Source organism: Rhagoletis pomonella, unplaced genomic scaffold (genome assembly GCF_013731165.1).
Source record: "Rhagoletis pomonella isolate Grant_MI unplaced genomic scaffold, Rhpom_1.0 Rhpom_scaffold_00001, whole genome shotgun sequence".
Taxonomy (NCBI): domain Eukaryota; kingdom Metazoa; phylum Arthropoda; class Insecta; order Diptera; family Tephritidae; genus Rhagoletis; species Rhagoletis pomonella.
Window position 1 is genome coordinate 76128697 of NW_023458555.1, and position 13273 is coordinate 76141969.

Genomic DNA, 13273 nt, shown 5'->3' on the forward strand with positions numbered 1-13273 from the left:
ATTTTTAAAATTGATATGTCATTATTTTTGTCTTGAGAAGCTTCACTTTTCGTTCTTATGTCTTTTTAAGCTTTGAAGTCGCGTTCGCATGATAAGGGCAGAAACAAAATTTTACCCCCCCTAAAGTATATTTTTTTTCTTACCAAACGAAAGTACTTAAAAATTCAAGAAAATGTTGCCTTCAAACTATATTACTAAAATAATAAACAAAGGAGTTATAGCACTTTTAATATCACAGGTCAACATGAGTTTCAGATGTAAGTATAATAACACAGTACAACAAAAATTGATTTTTTTTATGCAACAGAGTAACCTAAATTTAAGGATTATGTTGAGAGGATTTCGAAATTTTTATTTTATTTTTTTTTTAACCCTTCGAAATACAGCCGAAAAGGTTTTTTCGTTGAAAGTTGGGTATTTGACGGCCGATTTTTAAAATTAACATGTCATCACATTTCCTTTTAAGCTATGAAGTCGTTTACCCATGGTTAGGTCAGCTAACAAAATTCGCCCCCACAAATTCCTCCAACAGTTTTCTTAGTTGGAAATTTAATCTCACTGCTTTCGTACCAATTTAGGTACATTTTTGCTACGATTTTTCCCAAATTCATACTCTTTGTTTTCGTCGCATCAGCAACCCGGGGAGTGCAAAACTGACGCTGTCAATAGCGAGCTAACCTCTTGTAATTTAATCATGCCAATAAATTTTATAAATTGTGGAAGTCAAAGTAAATAAGTGAGTCAAACCTGTTGTTTCGTATTGATAATAATAATTTATAATTAATACCATAAATTGTGCTGGTGAAATAAAATTAAAAAGTGACTTAACAGTGTGTGCAATTTAAAAATGGCTTTCGTTAAGCGCGATATTGATATTAAAATGTTACCTACGAAACGTGGTGTTATTGAATATTTTTTGTTCCTTAAATATTACGGCTCTGCAAGTGTTCCAAAAAATCGAAGTCTCAATGAATATTTGCCAATAGTTATGAACACAATTTCAAAGTTGTGGCAGCAGGCAAACATCCCTATAGTTACAAGAACTACGCTCCGGAGAAACATTGAAAGCCTCCTTCAAAGTTATTACAATGTAAAAAAACATCCTTATGAATATAATGATCAGGAATGGAATAAAATATTGTTAATTTCAAAGTGTAAGTGCATTATGGACTTAAATCGACAATGTGATTGCCCTAGTGCAAGTAGAGTTCCAACCGCGGTAAATGACTTTCTTTATGATCAATGCGGGCCAAGGCTTTTGTCATTAGATAGTGGGCTTGATCATACTAGAACTGACAATTGCTCGCTAGAATGTAATGTTGAAAATCACACTGAAACCGCTGCAAGTTCGATTGGTTATGTGCCTAGCTCAAGTGAAGACGATGAAGCAAGTGAAGAAGTCACACAAAGTTTAAAAGTATCTGATTTGTCCTTAAAAAATTATTGCTCGGCGTTAGATAGGACGGATACTTCAGATCGCTTTGGATCATATATATAAATATATAAATAAATAAATAAATAAATAAATATGTAAATATAAAAGCCTTGATTCGCGCCAAAATTTGCTTAAGTAGCAATAAATATTGTAAGTGAAATAACTTTTTTGTTGATTATTTTAGTAATATAGTTTGAAGGCAACATTTTCTTGAATTTTTAAGTACTTTCGTTTGGTAAGGAAAAAAATATGCTTTAGGGGGGGTAAAATTTTGTTTCTGCCCTTATCATGCGAACGCGACTTCAAAGCTTAAAAAGACATAAGAACGAAAAGTGAAGCTTCTCAAGACAAAAATAAGGACATATCAATTTTAAAAATCGGCCGTCAAATAACCAAGTTACAACGAAAAAACCATTTCGGCTGTATTTCGGAGGGTTAAAAAAAAAAAAAAAAATTTTTCCAGAACCCTCTCAACATAATCTTTAAATTTAGGGGCGGACATTAGCAACTTTTTTTTTTTGTATGGGGACCGACCCAGTCTAGTGGACACCTTCCACAAAAATATTTTCAGCTGTAAGCCTTTGTAAACCTCTTTCTTTGACAGCCATATAGCCGTATCAATTGACCTAAACTGAAATTTTAAACGCAGGTGGCAACTCTCTCATTTTTTTCTATATTGTAAGCAATTCCGTGTTTTCGAGTGATGCGCTTACAAATATACAGACAGACAGAGAGTCAGAGAGAGTTTCTAAAAATTGTTTATTTGGCTTTTGTAGCTCTAAGAAAAATTCAACATTAATTTTTCTTTAATATCTATAAGGTACAGATATCGGCCTGTTACAATCTTATTATAAGTATAGATATAGATTTCATTTATTTTATCAATTTAATACAATAAATTTTTTCAAACAGGTGGCAACCCTGCCTAAATTTCCTAAACCTCTTCAGTTTGATACCCATATTGCAATATTAAATTTACCTCATAAATTAAATTAATTCAAACAGGTGGCAACTCTAAACATATTTTTGGCTGTAAGCCTTCTTAAGCTTCTTTCTTCTGACGCCCATATTGCAATATTTGCTTTTTCTTATCAATTTACTTAAACTGCAATTTTCAAACAGGCAACTCTCTAATTGTTTGCTTTATATATTTTAAGTTAGACCTCTGGCAATACATCGGTGAAAACTGCATTCAAATCCATGCATTCGTTTTATAGTGATGCGAGAGAAAACATACAGACAGACAGACAAAAATTCTAAAAATGGTTGATTTGGCTTCTGGAGCTCTAATAAATACTCCCCACATTAATTTTTCTTTAATATCTATAATGTACAGACATCGACCTGTTACAATTTTATTATATGTATAGATAACCTCCGCCAATCTGACGGAACTCTATTCAGTGGTTTTTGAGTTAGGTCCGAACAACGAAAACGGCTATAATTTTATGCATATAGGTATGTAGATAGGACAGATCTAGGAGAAAATGGTTCCCAATCGAATGATACTTGCGCGTTTACGTAAACGTATATCGATCCAGCCTTTCCAATAATTACCACTTTTCGCCATAGGTACGGTATTGATAACTTGTGTAGCTGTGCCAAATTTCAGAAAGTTAACGTGAGCGTTGAAGAGATAAGTGAAATGAGAAGCATGGGGTTGCCGCTCCTCCTTTTCCATTACTCACCACTTTTCGCCATAACTACAGTATTCATAAAATATGTTCGAAAAAGTTGTGTCGAATTTCAGGATAGCGTAAGCGGTTCCAGAGATAAGTTATATGAGAAGTTCAGTTGGTATGGAATGTGCGACGCCCCCTTTTCCAATGCATTTGCAATATATGCAGCAGTGTTAAGTTTCAGTTTCCCAGCGTAATTGGTTTGGGAATATTTATTTTCAAGGTGCTGGCATATGTTCCAAATATGAACCAAATCGGTGCAGCCGTTTAGTAGTATAGTGAAATACATTGTACAGAGAACTATGAAATAGTAAAGCATGACGTCTCAGATTTCTTAATTTTTTGGCAGCAACAACAAAAAGTATTGATTTTTTTAGAGAAATACCTTCCTTGTAAATCGCATAAGAGATCACTTGCTCTTTCTGACATTAATCAGCCTGGGTATGGGAAGATTTATTTATATGAGAGCTTGCCCAAGGTACTCCGTGAAGTCATGTCATATGCTTCTGTTCCAAATATGAACCAAATCGGTGCAGCCATTTAGTAGCATAGTGAAATACATTGTACAGAGAACTATGAAATTGTAAAGCATGACGTCTCAGATTTCTTAATTTTTTGGCAGCAACAACAAAAAGTTTTGATTTTTTAGCGAAATGCCTTGCACACAGAAGTTCCAAAAAAGTGCGATTGGTTATGCTTGAACACACTTAATTGAATGTCAATAAAATTAAGTTTGTGATTATATCAAGGCGAAATTTTGACAACAGTCCGTTGCCAACTGTAAATAAAAAACAACGACGCACTGGAAAAAGTTAATACATTCAAATACCTAGGAATAATGATCGACGATAAACTAAAAAAAAAGGATTCAAATTAGAGCTCTAGCAATATGCATATATATTAGTTTTTGCGTGATGCGCTTACAAAAATAGGGACAGACCAAAATTATAGAAATTTTAAGTTTGGCTTCTGTTGATATATTAATTTTTCTTTAACATCTGTTATGTACAGATATTGGCCTGTTGCAATTTTATTATTCTCAAATACTTTCGTTTGATACCCATGTGGCAACATTTAGGCTATCTTATAAATTTAACCGAATTAAAACTTCAAAAATATTTTCAAAAGTAAAGGCACGCTTTGCTTACTTTAATTTGCTTTGATTTACTTCAAAAACTCGTTTAGCCAAATGGCGGCTTGGAACGCTGTCAAAGCAACTAGTTGTGTAGTTAAAAAGTCATGGTCTGTTTCCTTACAGCAAGAATAATTTTGCCATAAAATTCCAGAAAATTTAAAAAAAAGAAATACAAAACAATGTTTTCATATTTATTTTTAAATGAATGTGAATTAATTTTTGCATCTCAAAGGAATGATAATAATTATACATACATATATAACTATATGTACATTTATTAAAACAATAAACTAAAAAAAATCGATTTTTCAAGAGACGATTTACCAGTAGTTTGACATCATAAATATCGCTAGCTTCGTGTGAAAAATTGCTAAGTCTACATTTTATGAAGCCTCAAATTTTGATATAGAAAGTAAGAGAAATTAAGGTTTAAGGTACTTGTTTTATTTTTTCTCGTTTATATTCAATGAAAGATAAATTTTATAAGTCCAAAAGAGGTTCCGAATATGCGTTAAGGCCAAAATAATACGAAATTTTTTAACAGAGATCGATTCCTTCTGATTCGTATGGAGTTTTGATTTGCTTTAAACACGTAAAATGTTCCTGTAAAATTTGTAAAAATGGACTTAGCAACTTTTCACTTTAAGCCAGCGACTGTTAAATATAAATATGGAAACATAGAATCATTTTTATTAAACTTTGAATTACTTATATTATGAAGTTTTTTGTAAGAAAATTTTTGTTCATAAACGTGTGCAGCAGTTTGTTTGAGTTCATTAAGAACGGGAACATACCTTTTTGTCAAAAGCCTACAAAACGCTTTCAATTAAAACATTTGCCTATTTGAAACTTTGTGGCGCTTAAAGCAAGTGAAGCAAAGCTGCTATTTGGTCAGCCTTCATACGTTTTAGTATATTCCAAATAACTTTTGACAGTTCTCAAAGCGAAGCAAGCAAAGCAAGTCTGCATTGGGCCAGTACCTTAAGCTTCCTAATGCTCTTTAGTTTAATGCCCGTAGTGTAATATTTCATTTATATTTCAAACTTTAATGAATACAATTTTTCAAGTAGTTGGCAAACCCCCAAAAAATATTTTCGGCATTAAAATTTCCTAGCCTCTTTAGTTTGATGCCAATATTGCAATATTTAATTTAGTCTATCAATTAAATTAAATTAAAGTTTTCCAATAGATGGCAACCTTCCACAAATTTATTTACTTTATTATTTACTTTACCGTATCAATTGACCTAATTTGAAATATTAAACACAGGTGGCAACTCGCTAATTTTTTTCTTCTATATTGTAAGCTAGATCTCTAGCGACACATCGGTGAAAACTGCATTCAATTCCATGTTTTCGAGTGATTCACATACAAGTATACAGACAGATTTTTCTTTAATATCTATAAGGTACAGACCTCGGCCTGTTACAATTTTATTATAAGTGTAGATATAGATTTAATTTATTTTATCAATTTAATACAATAAAATTTTTTAAACAGGTGGCAGCCCTCCCTAAAATTATTTTCAGGAATAAAATTTTTCAACCCTCTTCAGTACAGCAATATGGGTAATATTGCAATATTCAATTTATCTTATAAATTAAATTAAATTAAAATTTTTAAAACAGGTGACAACTCTAAAAAAATATTTTTGGGTGTAAGCCTTCTTAAGCTTCTTTCTTTTGACGCTCATATTGCAATATTCACTTTTTCTTATCAATTTATTTAAACTGCAATTTTGAAACAGGTGGCAACTCTCTTTTTTTTTTTCTATATTTTAAGCTTGACCTAGCAGTACACCGGCGAAAACTGCATTCAAATCCATAAATTCGTTTTCGAGTGATGCGCGTGCAAACATACAGACAGACAGACAGACGGACAAAAATTCTAAAAATGGTTGATTTGGCTTCTGGTGCTCTAATAAAGACCCCCCACATTCATTTTTCTTTAATATCTATAATGTACAGACATCGACCTGTTACAATTTTATTATATGTATAGAATAGATGTAAATGTAAGTATGTGAGGAGATTTTGCAAACTCATGCAGTGTTGCCAACTTCTAAGTTTCAAAAAGCACCAAAACTTGGGGAAAAAAGCGTTTTACCGTACTAAAAGCACTAATTTTTTTGTACCAAAGGATACTTTTTTTCACAACAGTTTGTATTTAACAAAAGTAAAAAAATAAATAAATAAATAATATTTATTAATAGCGAATTAGGTACTACAGGTTAAAACTGGTATATTTAGAGAAAGAAAAATCTAATCGCAACAAACGAAAAAATGAATGTAGATTCTTTTAAATTCAGTGCTGCTACAGCTTTAAATATTTCAAATTATTTCATGTTTTAATTATCTATGAGAAATTTGAGTTCAGAAGAAGAGCACTAAAAAAAGCACTAGGCACTAAACAATTTTTTTTGGCGTTTTAATTTTCAAAAAGCACTAAATCTAGTGCTTAAAGCACCAAGTTGGCAACTATGAGCTCATGTTATAGTAAAATTCAATAAACAATTGTCTAATTAAAAAACTATATATATTTTCATACAAGGCTGCACAAACATAGCGATGTATGAAATTTTTGAAAATGATATTTTTACAGAAAATATTGAATTGTGCACTAAAATATGTTGTTTGACTTATATAGTTTGGAGTTTTCATCGGGAACCATGAAAGCCGCCCTATTATTCTTAACTTTTTCAACTTTGCCCATCGTTTATTGCAAACATTTCCATGAAAGCAATCGAATATATGGTATTTATTAGTGAACATATTGTGGCCCTATTTATTGAAATTAGAAAAAGGTTTTCTTAAATATAATAAAACTTTAAATATGTAGCTCTTAAGGAAAAATTGGTTTTGAAAAAAAATTTTTGGAAATTGTGCGTGCCACCGCGACTTATGTCAAATAAATGCTTGAAACACAATACCCGGCGAACGGCAAATTTCGCCCAGCAGAGCGATGCCGACGTCCAACTTTCGCCAAGCCAATTCGCTTACTGAAACACAAATAGAGCGGTATCGAGCGGTTCGAATGCTGTCAGCTGATAAGGTTACCGTGTTTTAAGAAGGAAGCTTTTACAACGAAGAGGGAAAATACCAGCATGAAGAAGTTTAAAATATAGAAATAGTTTTTAAATATAACTACTAGTAAACTTACGTTTTACTAGATTAATCTCTGATAGAAAAATATAAGGTATATTATTTTACTTTTAAACAAAAATTACGATAACTTTTAAAGTATGGTCATCATGGCCTTTTTTTTTGCCGTTGCCGTTGACCGCGGCGATAGAAATAAATCTATCGTCGCGAACAGTCGTCGACCAAACTTCGTCGTTTGCTTTGATTGTGCGCGTTCTCATATAAATCAGTGTGTTTTAATTATTTCGGCGAACATTCGCGACGAAAAATTTGCCGTTCGCCGGTGTTGTGCTTCAGCTTAAATGTGATTAAAAATAATTTTCTTTAATTTTTAAGATAGAAGTCAATAGTTTATATCTTTCTAGTATTCTTAGTTAACTAACTTATGGGAATAAATAAAAAGTAATAATCTGTCATTTACTTTCTTTTGCAAAACTATATACCGACTGCATGACAACAAGCTATATCGTATGTGTTACAAAATGATCTGAAATTTATAATTTTAACTTGAAATATTAAAATAAAATGCTATTGTACCAATACAATATAGAACAATTGTAATGCAGTGCGAGTAGGACGTGTTTTGGCAGTGCTCCTGACTTTTCTCGTTTAAGTTTCACATTAAATCTTAAATTACCTAAAAATCGGTGCTATACTTTAATACGTGTGTGCACAAAACTTTTCCTGGCATCTTACACTTGTGATTGCTTCATTTGATATCTGGATATGTCCATAACACGCAAAAATTCATCGCGTAAACCTGCATCCCCCCCGCTAACTCCATCATCTGATATGGTATACAGAGTCGAATCCAGCGTTGCCGAAAGCTTTTGCTGAAAAATCGTAATCTTACCCTGAAAAAATCGATAGATAAACTTGACTGAACGAATTCCCTCTGCTATTTTTCTGTCTCTTTCATATGAGTATCAACAGTGCAAATTAACGATTTGGTTACAATTCTAGAACAAATTTAATATAACTAAAAGCACTGTTATAGAAAAAAACTAGATAAATGCATGGTTGTACTTTGGATTACGTTTTACTTTAAAAAATTGTTTACATACATACTTACATACGTAGTTAGGTGAAAAAACTAAAATAAAAAATCGTCATTACGGGGAGATACATCGTCAAAACGTCATTGAGCTTAAAAAACGTCAAAATGACGACGAAATCGTCAATTCGGCAACGCTGGTCGAATCTAAGATGGAAGAGCAACGGGTGGCTATTATTAAAGAGTTGACGGCAGTTATGAAGAGTTCTGAGGAGAGAGTGATGCAGAAAATCGGTGAGTTGGCTGCTGAAATGGCAAATTTAAAGCAGTACTACTACAATTGAGAAGAGAGTAACTGCTGTCGAGAACTCATGCACTGAGATTCAATCTCTACGCAGTGAGATTGCCGCTGTCCGTTCTCAGCTCTTTGAACTTGAAAGCAGCGCTGTCTCCACAGACATTATAATCAACGGTATCCCGCGAGCTGTTGATGAGAGTTTGACTGATGTTTTCGGGAAGGTATGCAGTGCAGCGCAACACAAAACCACGCCACTGTGTGAAGCGTTCAGACTACGAAGTACAAAAGCAAACATGCAAAAAAACAACAACCACTTGCCTATTGTTGTGAAGTTGTTCTCACCGTATGATAGAAGTCAGCTCTTTAAATCCATTGCTGCGTTTTGTAAATCGCAAAAGAGATCACTTGCGCTTTCTGACATTGATCAGCCTGAGTATGGGAAGTTTTATTTATATTTCAGATTGCCCAGGGTCCTCCGTGAAGTCATGTCATATGCTTCTGAGCTCAAGCGAAAAGAAATGATACGTATTCACTTGTACTTCATTTACATGTTTCTCTTAGAATTTAACTTAAGCGCTGGTTATACTAACATAGCAAGGCAGGGCATAATCAAGCAGCGCATATGAAACATGGGAGTGGTTATTCTCCGCATATCGCACAGTATATTTCAAAATCAGCTGTTTGGGAAATATTGATTTATTCATTAATTTGTTTTTTTCACAGGACAAGTTGTTCAAAGAGTAAGTAACTAATTTTGGCAAATTAAGTGCACTTAATAATAATGAAACATACTCCTACAGGTGTTTTCTTGATTAATACACCATGTGGCCTGATGGACAAATGGAAGAAGACCTCCTCGATTTGGCATTTTTAAATATTTGCCGTCTTCAACAGAAACGGCAAGAATCGAGGCGGTTCATCCAGTAAATAAGGATCGGAAATTGTATGGGTACTTTAGGAAAGTGTTCTTGAAATGCAAATCCCACGACAGCAAGATTTTTCTTTTAACCAGGATAAACCGCCCGGTGTACGATTTATTGCAAACGTTGCTAAATCCGTTTCTGGAAAGACCTAAGAAACAAATCTCTCCAAAAGAGCGCCTTGCGATAACACTGATGTAAGTTAAATGCGAATGCTAGATATTCTTTACATTATAATAACAATTTTAGGTACCTCGCACATGGATCGTCGTTCGAAATCGTCGCTTCAATGCTCAAGATGGGAAAAACAACTGTTCGTAATATTGGGTTAGAGTAGGCCTGGGTAACGGCGCAAATTTTTTGGCGCTGACACACTAACTCCAGCGCCACTGTCGGAATCAGCACAGTGTGTTGGCGCAATTGCGCCTCTTCAGGCTAAAGCTCATTTCCTTTATTGCTGCACGCTGCTCCAAAGTGAATTAATACAAGGTGATATCGGTTGAGAAAAAACTCAAATATACCCAAGTTCAAAACCCAAAAATACAACAAACCCATCATTTTCACATTCAGAAGGACCGCGACGAATTCTGGCAACACCACCTTGTATAAATTCGCATTGTGCTGCACATTTTACAAGAGACACTTCTATATCGGGTGTTCTTTACTGGTTCTTTGCGACTCCCGGTGTTGTTAGTGTTCCGGTGTTAAACTAAGGTGAATTAATACAAGGCGGTATTGGTTGGGCAAAAACAACTCACCCATGTTCAAAACCCAAAAATACAACAAACACATAATTTTCACATTCAGAAGGACCGCGGCTAATTTTAGCAACACCACCTTGTAAAAATTCGCCTTGTGCTGCAAATTTTACAAGTGCCACTTCGCTTTTGTGTGTTCTTTGCGCCGCCCGGTGTTGTCAGTGTTCCGGTGTTGCTGGCGCCATTGCGTCACTGAGTTGTGAAAATCGGTATCGACGCCAGTAACTCAGCTCTCGGCGTAATGGCGCGGCGCCGCACTGTGTTATCCACGACTAGGTTAGAGACCTGCCAGATTATATGGACTTCTTTGTCTCCAGTATATCTCAGCGAACCCCCTTGGCGCAATATAAAGACATTGCGGACGACTTCCAGAATGTGGAATATGCCAAATTGTGTAGGAGCGATTGACGGGGAAACGCATAGCCATCACTTGTCCGAATAATTCTGGCTCGCTGTACTTTAATTATAAAAAATTTTATAGTATAGTTTTAATGGCTACCTGCGACGCCAAGTACACATTTACATCCGCTAACATTGCAAGCTACAGAGGACAAAGTGATGGAGGTAGCACAAAAATATTTTAAAGGAATTGGCATTTACTCATTTTTAATTTGTTTCTTTTATTTCAAGGTGTTTTCCACCAAACAGCATTTGGACGGGCGCTGCTGAGCAATGGTTTGCCACTACCACCAAAAACGCCGTTGTGGAGAGGATCGACGGAAGAATTTCCATATTTTTTTTTCGCCGACGCGGCATTCCCACTGAAAGAAAATTTAATGCGGCCATACCCTGGCGTACAACTAACTCGCAGCAAAACAGTTTTTAATAACCGATTGTCGCGAGCTCGTCGGGTAATTGAAAATAGCTTCGGGATTTTAACTGCTCGCTGGCGTGTCCTTCGAAAAGTCATCAATTGTAGTCCGGAGAACTACGTGCTTGGTTTTGCACAACTTCGTAATGCTAAACGATCTGAAACGATGGTACTGTCCAGAAAATTTCGTACACAGATGACCCAGAACAAGTGACAACAAATGGAGAATGGCGCCGTGATCGGGAGGATCTGGGTGGTCCATTGACCTCTATAACGTCAAATCGACGTAATGCAAGCGCGGCTGCATTCCGTTTAAGAGAAAAATTGGCAGACTATTTTTTGAATCAAGGTTCCGTCCCTTTTCAGTAAAATGTTCATTCATGCATACGTATTATTAATATTCCCATTAGTATTGTTATTATTATATAAACAAAACCCTATACAGTCAGTCAATAAAGTTTAAAGTTTTTTGTGTTCGCGTGATGATAGTACCTGCTTGGCAGATCTCATTTTTTCGATTTAAGTACTTTTGTTTTTATACAACAATTGGGTGATTCGCAAGTTATCACAACTAGTCATGTTGTCATATCATATATATGTATATACATATGTAGGTACATACAGTTGCGGTGAAGAAAGTAGCAAAATTATGTTTATTTATTTATTTTTAGTCATTTTTAAAATAAATTTCAATCTAAAACAGAAACTACATAAACAAAAGTTTCAAAGCTTGCATATATTTAGTTCACAAAAATTTCATCTTGAAAATTTTCGAGTATGCAGGTTTGTAGCCCATAATAATATTTAATTTTTTTACTCTCTTATTGGCCGCAGCTGTATGCGTAAATATATATTATGTTTATAATATAATTATAAAAAAGAGACTTTGGGAACTTAATTAATTTGCATGTTAATTTTTTACTTTGCTTTATTTTTAATAAAAATATTTTATGAATGGTATAACAATATTTTTACTAAATGGGACATGTATAAGGAACTTACAATCAAGCAAGGTATTGAAATGCATGGTAGAAGTTTGTAAAACAAGTTTGCGTTTTACAAATTTTAATAATATCACATGGCGCAGCTTATAATTTTTTATGAAAATATACACATACCGCCCTCGAAATTTTTATCAGTTTTGTACACTATTCTTTTGCTTTTTTAAGCAATTTTTTTACAATACGGGCAACTATTTTTTAAATATTTTATTTTTCGATAATTTTGTATAAAAATATGTTCACTTCTAGAACAAATAACCCAAAAATCAGAGTTCCAAACCTTGTGCAAAATTAACGAAAATTCGGCGAAATTTCATTCAAATATTGCACTTTTTATTTACGCTCATACTTGTACTTTGTTATACTAAAATTGAATGGGCTAAAAAATTGCATACCCAAATTTTTTCTAGAGAGCGTAAATAAAAAGTGCAATATATGAATGAAATTTTGCCGAATTTTCGTTAACTTTGCATAAGGTTTGGAACTCTGATTTTTCGTTTTTTTGTTGTAGAATTGACCATGTTTTTATACAAAATTATCGAAAAATAAAATATTTAAAAAATAGTTGCCCGTATTGTAAAAAAATTGCTGTACCTAAACTTTATTGACGGACTGTAAATCAAAACCAAAAAAAGCCATTTAAACCAGTTTAAAATTTTTTATAAAATTAAGGAGAATTTTATAAATTTTCATCAAAATTTTAAACTTTTTACTAAAATTAAAAAAAACGGTATGCAGCTTTATAGCACATTCAATTTTAGTATAATAATGTACACATTTGAAGTTGGTAAGAAATTGCGTTGATTTTTTTAAATTTTTTTTTGCTGACGGCTCAGATATTTTCTTTCATACAAACAAAACTTCGCTCAAACCTTGTATAGAAAAAATGCCTAGAAAGTAGTTTCTTATATGGAAAAAAAAGCATAACACCGTCAGAAAAATAAAATAATGTAAAAAAATATTCTTTAAAAACAAGCTTTTATTCAACCTGTACAATCAAAGGAATAAAATGAAGTAGTGTAACAAAAGATTTGTTAGCAAGAAAATTTTGTCAAAACTGCACTAAAATGAATAAAATAAAATAAGTTAAGGTCTCGTTAAA

General features: G+C 33.4%; 1 protein-coding gene and 1 pseudogene across 1 annotated transcript in view; one reads left to right on the forward strand and one right to left on the reverse strand.

The window, feature by feature from the left end:
* Positions 1-13273, reverse strand: part of LOC118747818 (tight junction protein ZO-2-like) — a gene marked incomplete at its 5' end in the record, with an annotated part of 155631 nt that overhangs the window by 96718 nt on the left and 45640 nt on the right.
* LOC118747844 lies at positions 10189-11769 on the forward strand (annotated as a pseudogene).